Source organism: Haliotis rubra, unplaced genomic scaffold (genome assembly GCF_003918875.1).
Source record: "Haliotis rubra isolate DU_JTF1 unplaced genomic scaffold, ASM391887v1 Scf882, whole genome shotgun sequence".
Classification (NCBI taxonomy): domain Eukaryota; kingdom Metazoa; phylum Mollusca; class Gastropoda; order Lepetellida; family Haliotidae; genus Haliotis; species Haliotis rubra.
The window spans coordinates 33,537-42,774 of NW_025767615.1; positions in this window are offsets into that span (position 1 = coordinate 33,537).

Below are 9,238 nucleotides of genomic sequence, written 5' to 3' on the forward strand. Positions count from 1 at the left end.
GACATTCTAGAAGAAATTCTAATTATCGCTTTCGAATTGAATATCTGGACTACACTACCATCTACCTGTGAAGATCCGGATTACAATTGGTCTATAGCAACCCATGCTTGTCGTAAGAAGCGGCCAATGGAATCGGGTGGTCAGACTCGCTGACATGGTTGACACATGTCATAATATCCAAAATGCGTACATCGATGCTAATGCTGTTTATCACCGGATTGCTTACAGACAGCCGCCATATAGCTGGAGTATTGTTGTGTTCGGCGTTAAACAACGAACAAACATCTGAACAGCATGGCATTCAGCCAGATATTCACTTGCAATTCAAGATAATACAAATGCCATAGCACTGACGGGTGTCCATATATCTCTGCATGGATAGACTAAACAAGGTTTCTACAAACTATTTAAGCACATACAACATGTACAGATAGCAATATATTTATTGGATAAACTGGACGCAAAATAAGTTTTGCATTATTTCTTTTATAAAAGCGAATAAAGTATCCTTATCCATGTAGGTCGTTATAACGACAAAAAGACTTTGAGGATGAACCTCTGGTTTGATCCTCTTGCTATGTTGTTTATTGTTACCCTGCCTGGTCCTCTGGGAATGAAACTGGGAACGCACGATATGAGTAGGATATGCTTTTTAAACTGCAGCTCAGTGAGCAAGCACTATTCAACTGGCAAAAGCCGAGACTAGTACAAGCAGCCACACACACACGTGCGTTCATTTCTCTATGTATGTGTGATCACTTTAGACGTGCTGATCTGTCACGTTTCATCTTACCTCTGGTATTTGGTCTGGTCTCCATCCAAACACCACCCCAGTCTGCTCTGCAATACATCCAGCTTGATGTTGACCACGGGCATCTGCCCCATCAATCTCCATCACATCTATCTGTTCATCTTACAAGGAGTCAGAGCCCTGTCCAAGCTCCATGTCTACTCAGGCCTCCTTATCATCATCATAGTTGTCAAACATTCCTATAACACAATATTCACAATTAATTAAAATTTTCCCCAAAGGATGACAGAGCTTAATGTCAATAAAAAGTTGCTTCTTTCAGAATATATTCGGTAATTAAATAAATAAATCGGCTCTTGATTTAAAATGTAATCTGTGTCAACAATCATTGTGCTTTATGTCTCCCATCTTCCACCAACTATAAAACCCAGTTGATCGTCTTGTCCCGTATTCAGCACACCGGTGTAAATGTAAACAGGAATTGATCTCAGTCCTTGAAGCTAAGCTTGCAATATGGCATTCTTTTGATAAGCAAACACATGAGGCCAACACAGAACCTTAAGCGTCATTACTTTAGGTACAAAGTGGGAAATCGGGGAAGAGGCAACTCAGTGTGCTTTTAACGTAAACTGCTACAGATAATAGAGACCTATATGTTATGTCAGAAACGGGTCATGGTGGAGTGTTGCTAATGGTTATTAATGGCTGTAGGCCAGAGACACGACATATTTTAACATTCTGGACTTTCTTCATCATATTAGACTCTGATATCGACGACCCCTTACAATGATCACTCAACCAAAACCTGATTTGAAAGGTTTCATTGCCATATTTAGACATGTGTGGAACCTAATTCCGTATAGTTTCACTATTTGATATTTTAGGCGTGAGGCGGATTTACCGTCCAAAACAGTCCACTGTCCACTGTAGAAGAAAATTGGTAAATACTTTTATTTATTTAAAACATGTACGAAACTGTCAGAAACAAACATGTATGAATTCTGATGAAACGAATTTAGGTCCAGAACTTTAATAAGAGTTTTGTTCGCCTTTTTCTTACATTTTAAGAAATTTCATTTCTTTAAAGTTATAAAAGATCGATTCACCATTTTGAATTCGGAACGTAAAATGTTATCTCTAACACTCTAGAGTGAATGACAATTTTACTTAAAAACGTTTGTTTGTATAAAAATATGGAAAAGATATGTAGAACTTGCCTTCAACTGTGGTCGTAGACATGTCAACATGCGTGTTCCAGCATCACATGTAGACACATATATCGTCTGTATGATGATTGTAGCCGTCGGAGAGGGGGCTTGCCTCCGATAAGTCACGCATGTGTCTAATGGTGTTTTCTGATAGTACTGTCTGATCTTAAAACATAGATATTACATGCTTTACATTTGCATCCAAGTATTGGATGTTTCTCAGGTAGAGATTGATTGTGTCAGTTTAAGTGTTTCTACACCCATGGTTAACATCAGTGCTAATGAAGGCATATTCCGGAAGGGATGGAGACATCACGAACTTGCACTAGTAGGAACCCAGCAAGTCAACAGTCTTTCGATAATGCTCTCCGGCTGTTGGTAATAATCCCTTATCCAGATTCATGTCACATAGAAAATGTATTATTATTATCCTAGCTTGTATTTCGGTTGGATAGTGTGGCAGTGTTGGAATCTGTGTATTGAAATTCATCTTCCTGGGTAGTATACATTTATGTTTTGTACAGTTGGTGTTACTCTTGAAATATGTTCACAGAAGACTCAGGGCAGCCTCATATCAGCCAGTGATGTATCGTCTCATGATGTGTATTTACATTGTCCACTATGGATGTCTATCCGAAACAGCTGATTAGACGTGGCCATTAAGTAGCAAGGAAGTCAGGGACATTAATCAATAGCTTCACAGTCTACATTAATTTGTCTGAGAACTGACTAGAAAGAATATCAAGTCTATGGAACATGCAAAACGTCCTGACCCTGGTTTCCTGTCCTGCTGTGTCCTGAGTCCGTAGTCATGACCCTCAGTCTGCCAAACCCCTTCAATTGACGGTGATAATAGCACCCCACCCACCCCCCCCCCCTCTCTGTCCCCTCTCCCTGTGATGTAACAGCTCCTCTCAGATTCGATCTTTCATCAATGCTAGAGTAATGGGCAAGTCTGCTTTGAGGTACGACATTCGCTCCATCCTGCTCCATTTATAACAGCTAGTCCGGACGCTCATCTATCTGCCAACATTAACGTTTCAAGACCTACCACTCAAGAGGCCTCGTCTACATCGAACTGCAACAGCTGTCAACAAACTTCAATCAGTATGTCTACAAGGATCAGGACTTTGGTTACTATTGATATTTACTTAATATTTTTGATTTGTGACCCAATCATATTGTTTTAGAAATCTGTACTGTTATTCATTGTAACCTTGTTTATCTTTTATTCAATATACACTCGAATATTATTGACTCGTTTGTGTTTTATTTTGCTGGTTTAAAGGGGACTCACAAGCCTTTTATCACAGTCATATCTAAAGCATAACATTAAAGACAGGTTATTGAAACACCAATGGTGTATTGGTGATGTGGCTTACAGAGTTAGAAGGTGAATGGAAGTGAGGTAGCATGGCCTGTGTTTCTGAACCACTATCAGGCAGTGATAATATCAAATATTGGTTAGAAGGTTCCTGCACCATTCATCATACCCGTTACAAATACATGCAATGACAAGTCAATTGTTCACATGGAAAGACGTAAGGGAGCTTAGGGTTCATTTTTGAGTAAGGAATTATAGGGTCCATCATTTTGTCACTCTTGTGCCACATGTTGATATGTCCTCCACATGTCGACCAATAGCCGTTTTGGAAGTTTAACTGAGGACTTGAATGTTGTACCCTGATCAAGCAACTAATATTTAACTCAGATTCGGCAGAGCTAACAAGAACGTAAATACGCCATTCAGGTTAAACCAACGGTTTAATATTTCTGTAGTCACAGTGTTTGGGGCATCATTTGATCTCGACGGGGCAGTCGCCGAGGCCCGGGTTCGATTCCCCACATGGGTACAGTGGGTGAAGCCCATATTGCTGGAATATTGCTAAAAGTGGCATGTAACTAAACTCACTCACGGGGCAGGTGTCGTGACACTTGTGACACCAAAGTAATCTGCACCCTGTGTTTAAAATGTCAAGACAAAAGCGAAACGTCAACATTGCATGAGAGACTTGATGAAACCAATATATACTCTCCCAAAAAAGAAACGCATATAGGAATTTCAATTGTATTTTATGTTCATTTTGAAACATCTTGTAGGCTTTATGAGTCAATGAAATATAGCGAAATTGCACACTGGGAATGCAGACTTATCCGTCTTTGGCACCAACTCGAGGAAAGTCAGTTTGAGTGTCACATGGAGACGTGTGGTGGCGCTGAAGTCAATACCTCGTGTGACCACCGTGGGCATCCAGAACTGCAAGGCATCGCCTCGGCATTGAACGAATAAGCCTCAGAATCTCGTGTTGCCCAATCGCAGCCCACTCTGCCTGTAGTGCCTGTGCGAGTTGCTGAAGTGTCTGGGGCTGAGGGTTATGGCGTCATACCCGTCTGTCCAGGGCATCCCACAGATGTTCGATCGGGTTTAAGTCCGGTGATCTTGAGGGCCAGGGGAGCACATTGATGTTGTGGTTCTGGAGGAAGTCTCTAGTGTGACGTGCTGTGTGGGGCCTGGCATTGTCCTGTTGAAACAACTCCCTCTGGCGATCGATGATTGGAAGGAGGTGTTGGCCTAGGATTTCGTCACAGTACCGTTGAGGTGTCAGGTTGCCCTGGATCATCACCAAATCATTCTCCTACGGCAGGTGATCGCTCCCCACATCATAGCACTGCCCCGTCCGAATCTGTCCACCTGGGGAACGCAAGCGTCGGCGAAACGTTCACGTCGACGTCTGTACATCCGCATTCTTCAATCGCGTCGTTCCAATAGAAATCGTGATTCATCACTGAACCAGATTCTACGCCAATTCGGTAGGTTCCAGGCCTGAACGTTGGTGCACCATTGAACTCGATGTCGACGATGTTGTTGTCGAAGCACAGGGCCAAAATAAGGTCTTCTGGCACGTAAACAAGCCTCTCTCAACCTGTTCCTGACGGTCTGTGCAGAAAACCTCCTCGAGGTCGCCCACTACGAGGAGCATCTGCTACCGAATTCTGCCGGCGATATCTCTCCCAGAAATGGTGCTTTGGTGAACATTCATGCTTCGGGCAACTGCACGTTGACACTGGCCAGCTTCAAGCAAACCAATGACGATATGACGGCTTGCTTCACATCACTTATTGCGTTCGTAAACAATATTCCAAATACAGTGAATAATCGACAGACAGCGATCAACCTTTTATACCCATCATTGAGACTATTTGATCCCCAACTTTCACGTGCATTGCATGTGAATTGTGTATTCTGTGACACTATATGTCGAAATTGAAAATCATGCTGTTAAATACGGGTATTGTACGGATGGTGCTTTTTGTTGTGATGTTTCAAAACATAAACACCATAGGACTCATAAACAGAGCAAAACCTTTCGTAAAATGAATTACGTTTTAATTCATTGCTACAAGAAATTGCTATTTTCATTATGCGTTTCGTTTTTGCGAGAGTATATGTAATAACCACCCTCGAGAGAGCTATATTATATCTGTAGATGTATTACTTTAAAATGGTTCATTGGTGCGTGAGGCTTCACTTAACTACCGACCAAGATGGAGGTCTTGGCGTAACACTGTGCCACAAAGCAGACTTGCTCATTAATCTAGCATTGATGAAACAGCGTGTCTGAGAGGCGCTTTTACATCACAGGCGGAGGAGACAGAGAGAGTCACCGTCAGTCTAGATCCCCGGGGAGAGGGGAAAACTAAGGGTCATCACAACTGACACAGAACACAGCAGGACGGGGTGAGTGAGTCAATTAGTACGTACTCACTCTTATCGGAAATATTTCAGCCATAACGTTACAAGAGAATATTTTACAGTTATGAGTAATATACTTAAATGGTATACAATCCTGTCGTCGACAAAAAGAATATCACATATTATATAAAACTAGAGAGCAAGTATGACAATAACTACAATTTTACAACACAATATGAAACGGTCTCAAGATCTCCATCAACAAAGGCAGGTCAGGAAGTGAGGGCAAGTAACTGCTAGAAGTAACGGCGATTTTTCTGTGTTTCACATGCACTGGTCAACAACAGAGAGTGAGTATGGATTAACGAGGCATAGGCAACATTCTTGCATAAAACTGTAGGGGTGCAAGAGGGTCGGGACATTGTTACAGTAACTGACTACGACCTATCAAAGTTACAGTAAATGTATCCATGTGGGAGTCTAATTGTTAGTACTTGACAATGAAACGAGTTTGTTACAGGAAATAATTGACAACGATTTCTCAGTGTTTGATTAGCTAGTCAGCAACAGTGAATGAGTATGGATTTACGACGCATAAGCAATATTCTTTCAAAAAAACCTGTAGGGGTGCCAGAGCTTCACGATATGGTATGAATCAACCCGAGATCTTTGGCGTGAGGGACGAAAGATTTAATTGCCACTCTTCCCCCATTTCCCCGTGCAAGTCCCACCCCCTAACCACCACACGTACCCCCCAGTTGTCAACGACGGAACACAGTTACAGCGACTGACTTACATTGTAGTAACTGTATTTCACTGACTAGAGGAAGACTTTGTTCTAGTCGCTAAGTGGGTAGTATGTAACCCAGCTTATATTTCTATTTCACAGCTATTCTGTTTTTGTTTACTATGTATTATTGACCGTCTCCGTTGTGTAGTGGTTAGAGCGTCCGCCCGGAGAGCGGAAGGTCGCGGGTTCGATCCCCAACCGCGTCATACCAAAAGACATTAAAATATGGTACTTGTTGGTCCCTGCCTGGCGCTCGGCATTAATGGGTACTGGGACATTAAGGACTGGTCGGCTCGGAGTCAGTATAATGTGTCTGAGTGGGGTATTCATGCTTTACTGCAGCTTGGGCTAGCACTATAAAACCAGCTTAAGTCTGGGCTAGTACAAGCAGCCGCACCTACACATGCACGTCGTCATATGAGCGAAATATTCTCCAGCGCGACGTTAAACCCAATTTCAACTCACCTACTATGTATTATTACTACATTTCTAATTGTTTTAGATGCAAATGATTTCTAAAAACTATTATTTATCAATATCCTTGAGTATCAAACAAGATAAGTTCTGGATGGTTCCACCATAAATCTGTCTGGAAGAAGGCATCTATAGTCCATACAGTATAATCGGTCTAAGCGTCGGCGATATCGGCTAATATCAAGTAAATAGGGTTATCCTAATGCCCTTCAGACATGATGTACTGGTGTTGGAGGTGATTGCGTCAAGGCACAACTTGAGTGCCTGTGGTGGTCTTGTTATACCGCGACAATATGCCCATTAACTACATACATTCCTGTGTCGATCCAGATTACTACGTTATACACTCAGTATACAGATTAGTATGTTCAACTATGTTGTAAAATCAGAATACCTCATATCGTCAGGCAGCATGGGAAATGAATGTACCAAGACCGGCAATAAATCGGGAAGCGTTTCCCAATACGGTGATTGCATTGTCGCCAGTGTAAAAGGAACGTATATCCGACTATTTGAAGGACAGCGTATTACACGAAGTGTAAACAGGCTTCCATGTCAGCGTTAGACACCTATTATGTGATGATGATGATGATGATGATGATGATGATAACGATGATGATGTTGATTATGATGGTGGTGGTGGTGATAATGATGATGGTGGTGGTGGTGGTGATGATGATGATGATGATGATGATGATGGTGGTGGTGGTGTTGGTGATAATGATGATGGTGGTGGTGGTATGGTGGTGATGATGATGATGATGATGATGATGTTGATTATGATGGTGGTGGTGATGGTGGTGGTGGTGGTGGTGGTGATGATGATGGTAGTGGTGATGGTGATGATGATGATGATGGTGATGATGATGATAATGATGACGGTGGTAGAGTTAAGGGTGATGTTGATGATAATGACGGCGATGTGGTGGTGATGATGAAAGTAGTAATGGTGATGATATCCTGGTGATGTACCAATAATCAGATACCTGTTCTGTGATCATGATCATGATGATGTGATGATGATGGTGGTGTTGATGATAGAGTAGTTATCATAATGATGATGACGTTTTAACGACACAAGAGGCATGCTAGTGCCCATGTTGCGTATATTGTAGATGTAACATCATGAACGGCAGACAGAGGTACAGTGACTACTGTACTGTAGACGATGATAACTACAACAATTTTACAACTGATAACAAGTACAACATTAATAACATAAATCTGTATGGGAACTACATTGACAGTACTACTACTTCTATCTTGGTCTTTTACAAAGACCAATTTTAATAACATCAAAAATAACCAACAATTACCAAAAGCACATCACTCATCCACCACTTGAATCAAAATGACAGATTTCACGGTCATCTTTAGGTGCAGGTTACCCAATAGAATCAAATTATCCCCGTGTGTTTCGTCCTTAAAATAATAGCCCTCCTTTGTATAACATGCATATATAATTATCCACTTTAGAACGTTTGTGTTAAGTCGGGGACATCAATAACACTTTAAACATCCTCCCGTCATTTGCTGTGAAAGGTAATAGAAATTGATCGCTTTATCTTTAATGTATTCCTGTGTCGCACCCATACACTGTACAACGAGAGACAGTATATACGACCGTTAAGTTGTATTAATAACATGACTACACGAAGAGGTTACAGCAAGAAGAAGGGGAGACACATAAATGACACCGATATTAATGTAATATACAGCGGGTAATGAAGACCTGGCACTTATGTCAGAGACGGGTCATGGCAGAGTGTTGCTAATGGTTATTAATGGCAGCTCAGGCCAACGGGCACTCTCCCATGTGACAGATCCGTCTTTATTAATCTAGGCATATACTGGACTGTTTGAATCATCTTAGAAACAGTTTGGAGTCGTTTGTTGTAGGCGTTTTTTGAAGATTCGTTGATTGGAAGAGTTCAGTGCCTCCATGCCTCATGTTTCCAGAATGTCGTTAACAACATACATCAAAGCGATGTCGCCGAACATGTTTGTCATGTGTCCTGGATCAGTTATGGAGGAAGAAGATCTGAATGATGGAGATGAAAGGAAATACACCTCCATCATATTGGAAGTCATATCGTGCCACGGTTTGCTGTGTACAATGCACACATCACAAATCAAATGAATCTTAGCATTACTGGACTCTGAAAGTCCTTGAGCAAGAGAGCATGTTCAGCATATTGTATCTTAACGTGTCTTGTACTTCCGCCACCCAATTCCCACCTCGCAATCCACCCCACTAAAGCACATGCTGCACATGAGGGGTCGCTTCAGGCGAGTAACTTTGTTTGAAGTATCTCTTCTCT